The sequence below is a fragment of the Scyliorhinus torazame genome, chromosome 9 (assembly GCF_047496885.1).
Source record: "Scyliorhinus torazame isolate Kashiwa2021f chromosome 9, sScyTor2.1, whole genome shotgun sequence".
In the NCBI taxonomy this organism is placed as follows: Eukaryota; Metazoa; Chordata; class Chondrichthyes; order Carcharhiniformes; family Scyliorhinidae; genus Scyliorhinus; species Scyliorhinus torazame.
This window is the reverse complement of record NC_092715.1, coordinates 214,750,916-214,766,019: the sequence shown is the minus strand read 5'-3', so window position 1 is coordinate 214,766,019 and position 15,104 is coordinate 214,750,916. Positions and strand designations below refer to the sequence as shown.

The window sequence follows — 15,104 nt, the reverse complement described above, 5'->3', positions numbered from 1 at the left end:
TCCTGCAGGAGACACACCTGAGGGAGAAGGACCAACTGCTGGTAAGAAAGGGCTGGGTGGGACAGACGCACCATTCATGCCAAGGGATGAGGTCTAGGGGAGTAGCCACACTGATCAACAAGTAAACAAGTTTCATGGAGACAAGGATACTTCCAGCTGCACAGAGGCACACAGCAAGTATGCACGCTGTCCCCTCTCCTGTCACGGACCAAGGGGGGTTGTACAGACCCATTTCGCTGCTAAATGTAGACGTGAAGGTCCTGGCAAAGAGACTGGAGAACTGCGTGCAGAGGTGGTCGGAGAAGACTGAATGGGCTTTGTCAAGGGTAGGCAGCTAACTGCGGACATCAGACGGCTGCTGAATGTAATAATGACCCCGCCCCGGGGAGAGAACATCAGAGGTGATCGTCTCCCTGGACGCAGAGTCGAGTGGAAGTACCTCTTTGAAGTACTGGAGCGGTTTGGGCTAGGGGCAGGGTTCACCTCTGGTGAAAACCCTGTACAACGCCCCCAAGACGAGCATTCGAACCAACACCATCAGCTCTGAATACTTTCAGCTGCACAGAGGCACACAGCAAGTATGCCCGCTGTCCCCTCTCCTGTTTGCCCTCGCAATTGAACCCCTGGCGATCTCACTGCGAGACGCAACAAGCTGGAAAGTCAACCAAAGGGGAGGCAGAGAGCACAGAGTTTCACACTATGCGGATGACCTGCTCCTCTATGTCTCGGAACCACAGGAATGCTCGAGAGCAATCATGCTGCTCCTGAAAGAGTTCGGAGCCTTCTCGGGTTACAAACTTAACCTTGGCAAGAATGAGGCATTCCCGGTGAACCCTAATGGGGGAGGGACAGAGCTGGAGGGATTCCCATTCAAACTAGCCCAGAACAAATTTCGCTACCTGGGAATCCAGATAGCCGTGAACTGGACATGGACCCACAAGTGGAACCTGACCAGCCTTGCAGAGGAAGTTAAAAAGGACCTACAGAGTTGGGACACGCTCCCACTCTCCCTTGCAAGGAGTGTGCAGATGATCAAAATGAACATACTCCCGAGATTCCGCATCCTGTTCAGATCTTCAGCCCCAACGGCTTCTTCCACTGCCGAGATAAAATGATCATGCCATTTGTGTGGGGTGTAAGAATCCAAGAATCCCCAAATCAACACTGCAAAGGAGAAAAATCATGGGAGGTCTGGCACTACCGAATTGACAATACTACCACTGGGACGCAACAGCTGAGAGAATGAGATGATGGCTACGTGGACCCACCATGGAAGGGTGAGGATGGAGGAGTCTTCCTGCAAGGGAACGACCCTCCGGGCCCTTGCCACGACAGCGCTCCCATTCCCCCCCAACAAAAAACACATTCTGCCCAGTGGTGGTAGCCACACTAAAGACATGGAACCAGATGAGGCAACATTTTGGTTTGACCGAGATGTCCCCCATGGCCCCCATCTGCGGAAACCACAAATTCCCACCAGCCATGCTGAACACCCCATTCAAAAAATGGAGACAGGGCGGGGACGTTAACAGTTAGGGAGTTTTACATGGGGGACAGACTAGCGACACTGAGCGAGCTGACGGAAGACCTGGAACAACCGCAAGGAGACGGTAGGATACCTCAGAGCCCCGAGAACCCAATTACAAAAGGACCTGATAAACATGGACAGTAAGGAAGGGGGAAACTGCGGGAAAATCTACGGACAGCTACTGACGAAGTCAGAACAAAATGGGGGGACGAACTGGGGATGGAAGTGGGATGGGGACTCTGGAGCAAAGCATTGAGTAGAGTCAACTCCACCCCCTCCAAGGGCAGCACGGTGGCACAGTGGTTAGCAATGCGGCCCACGGTGCTGAGGACCGAGTTCGAAACCCGGCCCTGGGTCAATCAATGCCGTGTGGAATTTGCACGTTCTCCCTGTGTCTGCGTGTGTTTCGCCCCCACAACCCAAGATGTGCAGGAGAGGTGGTTTGGCCACGCTAAATTGCCCCTTAATTGGAAAAAATAATTGGGTACTCTCAATTTAGAAATAAAAAACAAACAAAAAAACTCCACCTCCTCCTGCACAAGGCTCAGCCTCATGCAGTTTGAAGTGGTGCACAGAGCGCACCCAACAAGAACCCGAATAAACAGGTTCTTCCCGGAGGTGGAGGACAAATGTGAGCGGTGCCAGGGAGGCCCAGCCTGTCATGATATCCACATCAGCATATCAAGGTGCAATCACACACACACTGATGGACAGGTAGTTGGACCAACCAATACACACACAACATCGCAGCCAATCACCAGTGAGACCACACGCACTATAAAACAGGGAACACCACAGTTCCCGCTCATTCTACCAGGAGATAGCTCAGAGCACAGAGCTCACAGCGTGCCACTCAGACATAGACCGTGTGCTGAGTGCCTCACTGAGATAGTGGTAGGGCTGGGTCCACAGGTTAGCTGGTGAAGCACTCGCCCAAGCCAGCAGTTAGTAGTTGTCGTTGTTAAGATAATAAAACAGAGTTGTACCATCTACAGCCGTGTTGGATCATTTGTGCATCGGGACACCCAACACGACATGATACCAGGTCTGGAAACTAGCCAGCGACTGTGAGACCTACCTGCACCCTTTCAGAAATCCGCCATCCTGCTCCATGGAAAACATCAGCCCGCCGCAGCCGCTCCGAATCGCTGGAAATCTTGGCGTCAACTGGAAGCTGTTTAAACAGCGCTTCCAGCTCTTCCTAGAAGCCACAGACAGGGAGAATGCATTGGGCACCAGGAAGATCACCCTCCTCCTCTCCACGGTGGGACAACACGCCATCCACATCTATAACTCCCTGGCATTCGCGGAAGGCGAGGACAAAACAAAATATAAGACGGTGCTTCTGAAGTTCGAGGAACACTTCAGCGTGGAAGTCAATGAGAGCTTCGAGGGGTACCTCTTCCAGCAGCGCCTGCAGGGTAAGGATGAGCCTTTCCAATCTTACTTGACACACCTCCGTATCCTCGCGCAGTCCTGCGGTTATGAGGTCACCTCCTACTCCATGATATGGGATCAGATCGTTTTTGGGGTCATCTCGGACACCCTACGCCAGCAGCTCCTTAAAATATAAAGCCTCACCCTAGCAACCCCCTGAGACACTTCAGCCCCATGAGTTGGTCATGTCCCCCTGGGCGAAGGTGGGCGTGGACCTCTTTCATGCCCTCGGCAGGGACTACATTATTCTGATTGACTACTTCTCAAGCTATCCGGAGGTCATACGCCTGCACGACACGACGTCATCAGCTGTCATCCGGGCATGCAAAGAAACCTTTGCTCGCCATGGAATTTCCCTCACCGTCATGTCTGACAACGGGCCTTGCTTTGCGAGCCAAGAATGGTCTTCCTTTGCCACTTCATACAACTTCACACATGTGACGTCCAGTCCCTTGCATCCTCAGTCGAATGACAAGGTGGAAAAGGGCATCCACATTGTGAAGCGGCTCCTCTGCAAGGCTGCTGATGCCAGATCTGACTTCTGTTTAGCCCTGCTGGCCTATCGCTCGGCCCCACTGTCCACGGGCCTCTCGCCAGCCCAGCTGTTGATGGGTCGCACCCTCAGGACCACTGTGACATCCATTCATGTTCCTGACCCCGACCATGCTCCAGTACTGCAAAGGATGCAACAACAGCGTGCTCAGCAGAAGGTGGCACATGATGCTCGGGCGACTGATCTTCCTGCCCTGGTGCCTGGAGACAACGTCCGCATACACCTACCGGAGGGTGGCTAGTCGGCAACCGCCGAGGTTCTCCGCCACGTGACTCCCCGCTTGTTCCTGGTTCGCATGCCTGATGGCTCCACTCGCCGCCGTAATCGGCGGGCCCTTCGTCTGGTTCCGCACTCGCTACGAGATCATGCACCGGTGCCATGCCCTCCTGATGTCCAGAGGACAAATGTGAGCTGTGCCAGGGAGGCCCAGCCAACCACACCCACATGTTCTGGGCTTGCCCAGACTTGTAGGGCTCTGGACAGCCTTCTCCGAGGCAATGTCCAAGGTTGTGGGGGTAAGGGTGGCGCTGTGCCCGAGAGTGGCAAACATCGGGGTATCAGAGCAACCAGACCTACACATGGGGAAGAGAGCCGTGCCCTTGCTTTCGCTTCCCTAATCGCACGCCGGAGAATCCTGCTCGGCTGACGATCAGCAGCACTACCCACAGCTGCAGACTGGCTGGCAGACCTGGTAGAATTGCTCGATCTGGAGAGGATCAAGTTCAGCATCTGAAGGTCGGAAGAGGGCTTCCTCAAAGCGTGGGGGCAGTTCGTCAGCCTGTTCCAAGACCTGTCAACAGCGACTAGGGAAAGAGGGAAAGACAGGGTAGAGCAGATAAAAACACACAATACTAAGAGGTACAAAAAGGGAAGGGGGGAAGAAATGAGGAGGAAACTTAGGGGAACAACATGAATAAACATAGAGGAAGGGGAGTGATATGCCATCAATGAACACACGACGAGTGGTGAACGTAACTGAGGCTTTAAAAACTAAACAGAAAGCCTTGTCGCCTCTGATCCCGAACTGGATCAGAGGCGGAGACCAACCACCTTTATACCGGGCCCGAGGGGAGGCCGAGCCATTGGGCAGTGGTTTACCACACTACATATAATACAGAGGCCATTTACCACAATACACATATTGTACACTACAGTGGTATACCACATTCACGCCCTATTAAAAAAGAGTCCAGCGGGGTGAAGTGGACTTAAAGATCAAGTTTGACCTTCCGCCGTGAACGCCTCAGTCCCGGCTGTGGTGTGGGCACCGGTGTCAAGACCTACCCGTCCGGGAGCGTGTTGTCCTCTTCTTCACCCAATTATTGAGTCGGTGGAGGGGGGGGGGGGGGGGGGCGGTGTATGGGCGTGGGTAGTGGTGATGGCGCTGGTGTGCCTGCGGGTGACAGTTCTTGAAGTAGGTGGGTAGATGTGGGGGGAGACGGCGCAGTGTCGTGGGTGGTGGTGATGGTCGCTAGGGAACCTGCAGGTGCCAAATCCCGGAGGGAGACTGTGTCCTGTCGCCCGTCATGATGTGCCACGTAGGCATATTGTGGATTGGCATGGAGGAGCAGGACCTTCACGATGAGGGGATCTGATTTATGGCTCCTCGCATGCTTCCGGAGGAGGACGGGCCCTGGGACTGCCAGCCAGGACGTGAGCGAGACCCTGGAGATGGACTTCCTGGGGAAGGCAAACATACGTTCATGAGGGGTCTCATGAGGGGTCTTCATGAAGGGGAATAGACAGGCGGTTCTGCGGACGCAATCGAGACTCCAGGATGGTATGTTGCCTCCCTGGTGCAAGGGTCAAGGATGTCTCGGAGCGGCTGCAAGACATTCTGGGGGTCGGGGGGGGGGGGGGGTGAACAGCCAGCTGTCATGGTGCACATAGGCACCAACGATATAAGTACAAAACGGGATGAGGTCCTACAAGCTGAATTCAGGGAGTTAGGAGTTAAACTAAAAAGTAGGACCTCAAAGGTAGTAATCTCAGGATTGCTACCAGTGCCATGAGCTAGTCAGAGTAGGAATGTCAGGATAGATAGGATGAATGCGTGGCTCGAGAGATGGTGCAAGAGGGAGGGATTCAAATCCCTGGGGCATTGGAACCGGTTCTGGGGGAGGTGGGACCAGTACAAACCGGACGATCTGCACCTGGGCAGGACTGGAACCGATGTCCGAGGGGGGATGTTTGCTAGAGCTGTTGGGGAGGGTTTAAACTAATGTGGCAGGGGGATGGTAACCGATGCAGGAAGTCGGAAGGTAGTAAAACAGTGACAGAAACAAAAGGCAGTAAGGAGGAAAGTGTAAGGCAGAGAAGCCATAGTCAAAAATCAAAAAGGGTGACAGTACAAGGTACAGTGACTGAGGGGAGCTCAGTGAATAGGCCCAGTATTGCTAAAAGGAATAAAATGGGAAGTAAAAACATAAAAGGTAAGCGACGCGGCAGGTTGTTACATGAAGATATGGGCTCAACGACAAGGGAAATTAGGAGAAAAGTTTAGAGGAAATATAACTTAGGAGACGTTACTGATTGAGGTGTTAAGATTCAAAACAGAGATATAAAAGCCAGCATAAGTGTACTTTACCTGAATGCTCATAGTATTCGGAATAAGGTAAATGAGTTGATGGCGCAAATCATCGTGAATGACTATGATTTAGTGGTCATTACTAAAACATGGTTAAAGGATGGTCACGACTGGGAGTTAAATATCCAAGGGTATCAAACTATTCGGAAGGACAGAGTGGATGGTAAGGGAGGTGGTGTAACTCTGTTATTTAAGGATGACATCCGGGCAATAGTAAGGGATGACATCGGTGCTATGGAGGATAAGGTTGAATCCATTTGGGTGGAAATCAGGAATAGTAAGGTGAAAAAGTCACTGATAGGAGTAGTCTGTAGGCCACCAAATAGTAACATTATGGTGGGGCAGGCAATAAATAAAGAAATAACTGATACATGTAGAAATGGTACAGCAGTTATCATGCGGGATTTTAATCTACATGTCGATTGGTTTAACCAGGTCGGTCAAGGCAGCCTTGAGGAGGAGTTTATAGAATGTATCCGCGATAGTTTCCTAGAACAGTATGTAATGGAACCTACGAGGGAACAAGCGGTCCTAGATCTGGTCCTGTTTGATTAATTGACAGGATTGATTAATGATCTCATAGTTAGGGATCCCCTCGAGCGATCACAATATGGTGCAATTTAAAATACAGATGGAGGGTGAGAAGGTAAAATCAAACACTAGTGTTTTGTGCTTAAACAAAGGAGATTACAATGGGATGAGAGAAGAACTAGCTAAGGTAGACTGGGAGCAAAGACTTTAAGGTGAAACAGTTGAGGAACAGTGGAGAACCTTCAAGCGATTTTTCACAGTGCTCAGCAAAGGTTTATACTAACAAAAAGGAAGGACGGTAGAAAGAGGGAAAATCGACCGTGGATCTCTCAGGAAATAAGGGAGAGTATCAAATTGAGGGAAAAAGCATACAAAGTGGCAAAGACAACAGGGGCTGTTTAGCACAGGGCTAAATCTCTGGCTTTGAAAGCAGACCAAGGCAGGCCAGCAGCACGGTTCGATTCCCGTAACAGTCTCCCCGAACAGGTGCCGGAATGTGGCGACTATGGGCTTTTCACAGTAACTTCATTTGAAGCCTACTTTTGACAGTAAGTGATTTTCATTTCATTTCATTTCTTTTCATGAGTGGGAGACTAGAGGACTGGGAAATCTTTAGGGGGCAACAGAAAGCTACTAAAAAGCTATAAAGAAGAGTAAGATCGATTATGAGAGTAAACTTGCTCAGAATATAAAAACAGATAGTAAAAGTTTCTACAAATATATAAAACAAAAAAGAGTGGGTTTGGTAAATATTGGTCCTTCAGAGGATGAGAAGGGAGATTTAATAATGGGAGATGAGGAAATTGCTGAGGAACTGAACAGATTTTTTGGGTTGGTCTTCACAGTGGAAGACACAAATAACATGCCAGTGACTGATAGAAATGAGGCTATGACAGGTGAGGACCTTGAGATGATTGTTATCACTAAGGAGGTAGTGATAGGCAAGCTAATGGGGCTAAAGGTAGACAGGTCTCCTGGCCCTGATCGAATGCATCCCAGAGTGCTAAAAGAGATGGCTAGGGAAATTGCAAATGCACTAGTGATAATTTACCAAAATTCACTAGACTCTGGGGTGGTCCCGGCGGATTGGAAATTAGCAAACATGACACCACTGTTTAAAAAAGGAGGTAGGCAGAAAGCGGGTAATTATAGGCCAGTGAGCTTAACTTTGGTAGTAGGGAAGATGCTGGAATCTATCATCAAGGAAGAAATAGCGAGGCATCTGGATGGAAATTGTCCCATTGGACAGACGCAGCATGGGTTCATAAAGGGCAGGTTGTGCCTAACTAATTTAGTGGAATTTTTTGAGGACATTACCAGTGCGGTAGATAACGGGGAGCCAATGGATGTGGCATATGTGGATTTTCAGAAAGCCTTTGACAAGGTGCCACACAAAAGGTTGCTGCATAAGATAAAGATGCATGGCATTAAGGTTAAAGTAGTAGCATGGATAGAGGACTGGTTAATTAATAGAAAGCAAAGAGTGGGAATTAATGGGTGTTTCTCTGGTTGGCAATCAGTAGCTAGTGGTGTCCCTCAGGGATCAGTGTTGGGCCCACAACTGTTCACAATTTACATAGATGATTTGGAATTGGGACCCAGGGCAATGTGTCCAAGTTTGCAGACGACACTAAGATGAGTGGTAAAGCAAAAAGTGCAGAGGATACTGGATGTCTGTAGAGGGGTTTGGATAGGTTAAGTGAATGGGCTAGGGTCTGGCCGATGGAATACAATGTTGACAAATGTGAGGTTATCCATTTCGGTAGGAATAACAGCAAAAGGGATTGTTATTTAATGATAAAATATTAAAACATGCTGATGTGCAGAGAGACCTGGGTGTGCTAGTCCATGAGTCACAAAAAGTTGGTTTACTGGTGCAGCAGGTGATTAAGAAGGCAAATGGAATTTTGTCCTTCATTGCTAGAGGGATGGAGTTTAAGACTAGGGAGGTTATGCTGCAATTGTATAAGGTGTTAGTGAGGCCACACCTGGAGTATTGTGTTCAGTTTTGGTCTCCTTACCTGAGAAAGAACATACTGGCGCTGGAGGGTGTGCAGAGGAGATTCACTAGGTTAATCCCAGAGCTGAAGGAGTTAGATTACAAGGAGAGGTTGAGTAGACTGGGACTGTACTCGTTAGAATTTAGAAGGACGAGGGGGATCTTATAGAAACATATAAAATTATGAAGGGAATAGATAGGAAAGATGTGGGCAGGTTGTTTCCACTGGCGGGTGAAAGCAGAACTAGGGGGCATAGCCTCAAAATAAGGGGAAGTAGATTTAGGACTGAGTTTAGGAGGAACTTCTTCACCCAAAGGGTGAATCTATGGAATTCCTTGCCCAATGAAGCAGTTGAGGCTCCTTCATTAAATGTTTTTAAGATAAAGACAGATAGTTTTTTGAAGAATAAAGGGATTAAGGGTTATGGTGTTCGGGCCGGAAAGTGGAGCTGAGTCCACAAAAGATCAGCCATGATCGTATTGAATGGCGGAGCAGGCTCGAGGGGCCAGATGGCCTACTCCTGCTCCTAGTTCTTATGTTCTTGTGAAGGAGGAACCCCGATCGCTATGGATGTAGGTGGGGAACCTGAACAGGGTGAAAAGACTGTGAAGGGCCTTGATGACGGTGGCAGCAGTCATGTCAGGGCATGGGATGGCAAAGGGGAATCTTGAGTATTCGTCAACAATGTTGAGGAAGTACACGTTACGGTCTGTGGAGGGGAGCGGCCCTTTGAAGTCGATGCTGAGGCGCTCAAAGGGGCGAGAGGCCTTTACCAGGTGCGCTCTGTCTGGCCGATAGAAGTGCGGTTTGCACTCCGCGCAGACCTGGCAGTCCCTGGTCACGGTCCTGACCTCCTTGATGGAGTAAGGTAGGTTGCGAGCCTTCATAAAGTGAAAAACACAGGTGACCCCCGGGTGACAGAGGTCATTCTGGAGGGCCTGGAGTCAGTCTACTTGTGTGCTGGCACATGTACCGCGGGATAGGGCATCTGGGGGCTCATTGAGCTTCCCAGGTCGATACAAGATATCATTGTTATAGGTGGCGAGCTCGATCCTCCACCTCAGAATCTTGCCGTTCTTGATCTTGCCCCGCTGTGTATTGTTAAGGCAACCGACTGTTGGTCAGTGAGGAGAGTAAATCACCTGCCGGCCAGGTAATGCCTCCAATGTCGCACAGCTTCTATAATGGCTTGGGCTTCCTTTTCGATGAATGAGTGTCGAATTTCGGAGGCATGGAGGGTACGGGAGAAGAAAGCCATGGGCTTGCCCGCCTGGTTGAGGGTAGCGGCCAGAGCAAAGCCCGATGCATCGCTCTCCACCTGGAACGGAATGCACTCGTCCACAGCATGCATCGCGGCTTTGGCAATATCTGCCTTGATGCGGTTGAAGGCCAGGCGGGCTTCAGCCGCCAGGGAAAAGTGATGGATTTAATAAGTGGATGGGCCTTGTCCGCATAATTGGGGACCCATTGGGCATAGTAAGAGAAGAACCCCAGGCATCTCTTCAGGGCCTTGGGGCAGTGGGGGAGGGGGAGTTCCAGGAGGGGGCGCATGCGTTCGGGGTCGGGCCCAGGACTCCATTTTCAACAACATAGCCCAGGATGGCTAGGCTGGTTGTGCGGAAAACGCATTTTTCCTTGTAAGTGAGGTTCAGGAGTTTAGCGGTGTGGAGGAAGTGCCGGAGGTTTTCGTCATGGTCCTGCTGGTCATGGCCGCAGATGGTGACATTACCCAAGTCCGGGAACGTGGCCCGCAGCCTGTACTGGTCAACCATTCGGTCCATTTCTCGCTGGAAGACTGAGACCCCATTGGTGACGCCGAAGGGAACACTGAGGAAGTGATAGAGGCGGCCATCTGCCTCGAAGGCAGTGTATTGGCAGTCCTCCGGGCGGATGGGGAGCTGGTGGTACGCAGACCTCAAGTCAACTGTGGAGAAGACTCGATACTGCGCAATCTGGTTAACCATGTCAGATATGCGGGGGAGGGGCTACTCATCGAGCTGCGTGTACCGGTTTGTGGTCTGACTGTAGTCAATGACCATCTCGTGCTTCTCCCCAGTCTTGACGACCATCACTTGGGCTCTCCAGGGGCTGGTACTAACCTCAATGATCCCCTCTCGGAGGAGTCGCTGGACCTCCGACCTGATAAAGGCCCTGTCCCGGGCATTGTATCATCTGCTCCTAGTAGCGACGGGGTGAGGTTAGCGAAGAGCGAGGGTGGGGCGACATTAAGGGTCGCGAGGCTACAGACGGTGAGGGGGGTGCAGGGGTCCACCGAACTTTAAAGTAAGGCTTTGGAGGTGGCACTGGAAGTCGAGCCCCAGTAATAGGGCAGCGCAGAGATGGGGAAGGACATAGAGTTTGAAGTTAGTGTACACTACGCCTTGTACCATAAGGGTCGCGACACAGTACCCCCGAATTTCTACTGAATGTGATCCGGAAGCCAGGGAGATTTTCTGGGTCGCGGGTAAAATTGGGAGGGAGCAGTGCCTTACCGTATCTGGATGTATGAAGCTGTCTGTGCTCCTGGATCGAAAAGGCAGGCCGTCTCATGCCTGTTGATCCGGACAGTCATCGTAGATTTTGTGAGGTGATGAGGCCGGGACTGGTCGAGCGTGATGGAGGCGAGCTTCGGAAGGTGATGGGTAGGCCGGTCGGCGGTAGCAGCGGCCAGCGTACGATCGGGTGAGCAGGGCTCCCAGGAGGCTTCGGAGTGGTCCCAAGATGGCGGCCCCCATGGGTCGCGCGTGGCGGGTGGTACCGGAGATGCGTCAAAGATGGCGGCCCCCATGGGTCACGTGTGGTAGGTGGAGTACAAGATGGCGTTAAAGATGGCGGCCCCCATGGGTCGCACGAGTGGGCGAGATCGAAGATGGCGGCGAAGATGGCGGCGCCCACAGGTCGCACATGGCGGGTGGCGCGGCATCTGGGGGCAGCCCCGACAGGCAGCAGGCAGCGCTGCTGGGCCTAGAGGTTTTAGGGAGAGATCGAGTCTGGCAGTCTTTCGCAAAGTGGCCCTTCCTCCCACACCCGTTGCAAGTCGCGTTCCGTGCAGGGCAGCGTTGTCTGGGATGATTACCCTGGCTGCAAAAGTAGCACTTCGGGCTTCCGATTTGTTTTGGAGGTCGGTGAAGTCTTCGATGGAGGGTCCAAGGTATTCTTCGAAGCAGCTTAGCCAGTGCTCGAATGTTGCAGTGGCGTCGGCTGCCTGTGGGCCCAGCTCCAGGCGATCAGGCTTGAGCGATGAATTCATCTTAGTAGTTTAGTTTATTAAATTGATATGCCGTCAATGAACACACAACGAGTGGTGAACGTAACTGAGGCTTGAATAAACTAAACAGAAAGCCTCCTGGCCTCCGATCCCGAACTGGATCAGAGGCGGAGACCAGCCACCTTTATACCGGGCCCGAGGGGAAGCAGAGCCATTGGGCAGTGGTTTACCAAATTACATATAATACAGTGGCCATTTACCACAATACACATATTGTACACTACAGTGGTTTACCACAGGGAAGTAGCCCCCCCACCCCCAACCCCACAAGGCCTGCAACAAAAACCAAGGAAGGAAGGGCGGGGGGGGGGGAACGAGCTCAGTAATAGAACACCCAGAGCGGAAGTGGGGATCAGCAAAGAGGCACCAGGGAAGGGGTGTAGGGAGAGGGGGAGGGGGGGTGGGGGGTGGGAGAAGATATATCAAGAAAGAATGTATGTACATAAGAACTGTATAAATTGTACATATCGGACGCCAATTTCACTGTGTAAAAATGGAAATGCCAATAAAATTACTTTTAAAAAAAATCTCACTCAGCTTTGAACATATTTAAAGACCCAGCCTCCACTCTCTGGGCAAGAGTATTCCAGATGGTAAAGTGCCTCAGAGACAAAACATTTTGCCTTAGCTAATTGAATTGGAATGTTCACTTCACCACATTAGTTGCTGAACAGGAATGGAACCGGTTTCAGCACCTCTTAGCAGGTTATGTGGCTTATGACAGATCAGAACCACTGTATCCTGGAATTACATATATCTGGAATCCCAGGGACAGCTAAAAGTAGTGACTTGCTTTATTTAATTAATCATTTTCCATCTTTGTGTTAAAGCTGTCCGGAATCACAAAGGTTGATTATTTGTAATACAAAGGAGATGGATGACAATGGGTATGGGTCAGGGCAGCATGGTGGTGCAGTGGTTATAACTGCTGCCTCACGGCACCGAGGTCCCAGGTTCGATCCCGGTTCTGGGTCACTGCCCGTGTAGAGCTTGCACATTCTCCCCGTGTTTGTGTGGGTTTCACCCCCACAACCCAAAGGTGGATTGGCCACGCTAAATTGTCCCTTAATTGGATAAAATGAATTGGGTACTCTAAATTTATGAAGGAAACATTTTTTTAAAAAAGATAATCATTATGGGTCAGGTACATCAAAAGTTTAATCCTTTTTTGTTATAAATTAGCCAACGCCGCCTTTAACAAATATCTGCATATGCAAATTGCTGGCATTTAACACGGTTTCTCCTGGCAGGCTGGTGCAAAAGAGTAAATCACATTGGGTCAGGGGTGAACTAACTGGATGGATTGAGAACTGGCTTGGCCATAGAAGACAGAGGGTAGCAGTGGACGGGTGTTTTTCCGATTGGAGGTCTGTAACTAGTGGTGTTCCGCAGGGGTCGGTACTGGAACCTCTGCTGTTTGTAATATATATATAAATGACTTGGAAGAAAACGTAGCTGCTCTGATTAGCAAGTCTGCAGATGATACTAAGATTGCAGGAGTTGCAGATAGTGATGAAGATTGTCAGAGAATACAGCAGGATATAGATAGGCTGCAGAATTGGGCGGAGAAAGGGCTGATAGAATTTAACCCGACAAATGTGAGGTGATGCATTTTGGTAGGTCCAATTCAGGTGGGAGCTATAAACTAAATGGCAGAACCATCAGGAACATAAACACACAGAGAGATCTGGGTGTGCAAGTCCACAGTTCCTTAAAAGTGGCAGCACAAGTGGAAATGGTGGTAAAGAAAGCATGTGGCATTCTTACCTTCATCGGAGGGGTATCAAGTATAAAAACTCGCAAATTATGTTCCAGTTATATAGAACCTTGGTTGGGCCACAGTTGGAATACTGTGTCCAATTCTGGTCCCCACACTGCCAGGAGGACGTGGAGGCTTTGGAGAGAGTACAGAAAAGGTTTACGAGGATGTTGCCTGGTCTGGAGGGTATTAGCTATGAGGAGAGATCGAATAAACTGGGATTGTTCTCCCGAGAGAGATGGAGGCTGAGGGGCGACCTGATAGAAATTTATAAAATTATGAGGGGTATAGACAGGGTGAACAGCTGGAGCTTTTTTCCCAGGGCGGAAAAGCAATTTCAAGGGGGCACAAAGTTCAAGGTGAGGGGGCATAGGTTCAGTGGAGATGTGCGGGGGAAGTTGTTTACACAGAGGGTGGTGGTGGCTTGGAATGCACTGCCTAGTGAGGTGGCTGAGGCAGATACGTTAGCGACCTTTAAGACTTGTCTGGGTAGACACATGAACAGACGGGTATGGGAGGATATAGGTGGTTGATCTAGATAGGACATATAATCGGCACAGGCTTGGAGTGCTGAAGGACCTGTTCCTGTGCTGTACTGTTCTTTGTTCTTTGTTCTTTGTCTCTGGTGCCTAACAAGATTCCTTTGATAACCTGCTTCGGTGACTCATCCCTTGAGAAAACGTCACCTAAGTGTGTTGACAACGTGAATAAAAAGGTGTAATTTAATGGTCATTGCCTTTAAAAGATTGATCCTGTGGCCATGACAATAGCAGTTTCTCATTTTAAATGACAATTTTAGAGCCCATGATGGACCCATATTTAACCGAGTCCTGTGTTAATGTGGCGTTCCAGTGGAGGAAATTCCTCCCTGGCCCCAAAAACTGCTTTTGGACAAATTCTTGAAGCTATGAGCCTGATTTTACATCTTGTGTTGCCCAGTTCTTATGCCACTTTTCCATTGATGGCAATTGCTGACACATCATTGGAAAAGGAGGGTGGCTCAATGTGAACTAAGTTTATAGCATAAACCATCCCTAAGATGTGGAGATGCCTGCGTTGGACTGGGGTGAGCACAGTAAGAAGTCTTACAACACCAGGTTAAAGTCCAACAGGTTTGTTTCGATATCACTAGCTTTTGGAGCACTGCCCCTTCCTCAGGTGATTCACCTGAGGAAGGAGCAGCGCTCCGAAAGCTAGTGATATCGAAACAAACCTGTTGGACTTTAACCTGGTGTTGTAAGACTTCTTACTGCATTCCTAAGATGACAGTGGTGGGTAACCAGTAGCAGGTCAGGGGTGCAAATTTCTCAACTTTTAGCTGAGGCCAGACACCTCCACAAAGACTCTCATTTGATCCAAAGTAACAGCCTCGGGGAATGACTATGGAGTTAGCCTGGTCAACTCAAAGGTTTCCATTTCAGCCAGGGAATAGAAAAAAGAT

General features: G+C 50.1%; 1 protein-coding gene across 6 annotated transcripts in view; it reads right to left on the bottom strand.

Annotated features, from left to right (window-relative positions):
- Positions 1-15,104, bottom strand: part of LOC140429730 (transmembrane protease serine 11B-like) — a 142,282-nt gene that overhangs the window by 88,884 nt on the left and 38,294 nt on the right. The window lies entirely within an intron of this gene.